This window comes from Neolamprologus multifasciatus, chromosome 10 (genome assembly GCF_963576455.1).
Source record: "Neolamprologus multifasciatus chromosome 10, fNeoMul1.2, whole genome shotgun sequence".
Lineage (NCBI taxonomy): Eukaryota > Metazoa > Chordata > Actinopteri > Cichliformes > Cichlidae > Neolamprologus > Neolamprologus multifasciatus.
Genome location: NC_140448.1, coordinates 16535913 through 16538502, shown reverse-complemented (window position 1 = coordinate 16538502; position 2590 = coordinate 16535913). Strand labels below are relative to the sequence as shown.

The following is a 2590-nucleotide window of genomic DNA, read 5'->3' as shown; positions in this document are numbered from 1 at the left end:
AGACTGCTTTTACAAATATTAGTGAAACAATAGGTCACTCTAAAAAGTTCAATGAATTTAAGTATGGTACTGTAATAGTGTACCACTGTTAAAGCGAGTTTTATTATTACTGCAAAGTGGAAGTATTTGAGAGCCACATCAATTCATCCAAAAAGTGGTATTCCATGGAAAGTTAGAGAGCATGGTTGGCGAGTGCTGAGGGGCTGAGAATGTAAACGTAACCAACACTCTCCCGACTCAACAACTGCACAGTTTCAAACCTCCACTGACATTAACATCAACGCAAAGAAACTGTATAAAAGGGGCTTAATGGCATTAGGTTTCCATGACCGAACAGCTCCTCTGGGTGTAGTAACATACAAAAATTGCATTTTGGAAGCCTTTTTCAAAAACACTGTTTCTACAATGTATACTGAAGAGATCATTATAATTCACCCCAACAAAACAACAACAACAACAAAAAAAAAAAAACTTGCTCTAATGCTGATAAATTTGTGAAGACTACATTTTTTCCCCTACATTTACTGCAAAAGAAATAAAAGCAGGTTGATAATTATGGATGTGTGGGTGATTTGTGGTATATATTGTTAATTCTTAATGCGAAAAGATCTTAGAACTGCAGTTACGAAGCAAATTACTCCGTTTAACACATAACCCCACTTGGTATACAAAGCTGAGTTCCTCACCTACAGTTTCCAATACCACTGTAATATATTCTTCTTATTATGACAGCATTTGATGTGACAAACTTGAGAGCAGAAGAGTGTGCGCAAGGCTTTTGAGGCGGCTCAGTCCCTGGCTTTGGGGAACTAAAGTAACTTTTAAGAGAGTCTAGCAGGTAACAAATGATTGCACTGATGAAGCAGAGCTTCACTGTCTAACCCAAGTTAATGAAAAGGTCATAAGAAATATCAGTAACTTATCTACAAATTCTGTGATCAATTTGTGTTACTTTGGTAACTTAAACAGTCTTTGAGTCCTTGTGAACTATGCTATTAACTAGCAGACTAAAACTTCCGCTGCTGTATGTTGCAGGGTTTTGGTAGATCCTTCCTGGTATTAATGTCCTATTGTTTGAAGGCAGGTGTAGTACACGTAGTCCATGTTTACATTAGCTAAAGCCTCTCCTGAGGAGGCTTTTCCATTTATGAATGCACACTTGGCCATGCCATCTCCGTTGACTTACGACATTATAATAGATGTAGAAAACGTGTTTCTCTTGTTCAACTGCACCCAAGACAATAAAGACAGCTTACTGCAACTGTACTGTGGGACGGATAGTTTAACAATTCTTCAGTTACTGTTCAGTAGGTTTTGTCTCTCAATCAAGTGACTTAGACAGGCTAAATCAATACCAAACGGCACATTATTTCATATATTAGTCTCATTAATTATTCTTAATTAGCAGCTTCGAAAATAGCATTAGAGGCAAACGCTATTAATAAACACTGACGTACAATAAGTCGACGGATGCAAGTAACTTTAAATCAATGGCAAATTTAAGAGTTCGTAATTATTGCTTAAAAAAACATTAAGGCAAATACTGGAGAACAGGCTGGGGCTGTACTCAAACCCGGATGCAGTAGTAAATACGAGCCTAACAGGTGCGCCAGCACAGGTGTACAGTTTTCTCAGGTAACGCTATATTCAGGTCGCCGGTGAGTTCGGGCGAACAACGCAGTGATGGAGGGCCCATTTGACAGAAATCTGCTGAATTAAGGCAGAAATGCATTTTCGTGTGAAAAGAAGGCCCGCTTCCAGTTCACATATGCAGCTGTTGAGAAAAAGCTGGAGAAATGGTAAACAAATCCGCAAGCTCAACGTGCAAAGCCTGGTTCAGAGACGCAGAAAGTAAAATAAATTAATAAATAAATAAACAATATATGGCAGAACGCAGACAGAAAGGCAATGTGGCAGTTCTCAAACAGCTTGACTTACGGTCTGCTTGGTCCCGTCGTAAAAACAGAGATGTTCGGAAAGCTAACGCGTAAGCTAATAGCAGGCTAGCGGCAGTGCATCCCAGCTCACGCGCGGCTCGGAGGAGGCTGCTGTGTCCGTGCTCAGTCCGTGGGCAACGACACAATACTCTTCTTTAAGGATGTTTCAGTGACATTGCGAGAAAAAGTCTGGTTCTTACTGCTCTTGTCTTTGAGCTTTTTTCCAATATCTTCTGTTTAATGAAGCCGGAGAGGGAACGCTTTACGGATCTGACGACACCGTGGATTTCATTTCGCAGACGCACTCCGAGCCAAAGATCGTCTACGAACAGGCGGGTCACTCGTTACAAATGGCGCTTTCCCGGCTTACTGCCACAATAAAATTATTATAATACATTTAAAACATGTATATATATTTCTAAATAATTATATAAATACCTACTTTTTATATGAAAACATCATATACACGAAATGAGTTGCCTTCACATATTTGTTTCATGTACTGAGAAATAAACGTTACAACTGAAAGCGCATTAATTAACAAATGACTACAAAGTATGATAATTAATTACTTTGGTTGATCACGAGTGTCCATTAGTTTAAAACTGAGTTGATAAACTAGTTTTTTTTTTTAAAGAAACAAAAATGAAAAC

General features: G+C 38.7%; 1 protein-coding gene across 6 annotated transcripts in view; it reads right to left on the bottom strand.

Annotated features, from left to right (window-relative positions):
• arfip2b (ADP-ribosylation factor interacting protein 2b) overlaps positions 1-2260 on the bottom strand; it is a 16699-nt gene extending 14439 nt beyond the window's left edge. For 2 of the 6 annotated variants that reach the window (XM_085174681.1, XM_085174683.1), the window contains exon 1: positions 1939-2255. The gene's annotated coding sequence lies outside the window, so the exon portion shown is untranslated. Of the gene's footprint in view, positions 1-1938 lie in introns of all 6 variants that reach the window. The other 4 variants (XM_085174680.1, XM_085174679.1, XM_085174684.1 and 1 more) reach the window with 4 other exon arrangements.
• Positions 2261-2590: the final 330 nt, after the last annotated feature.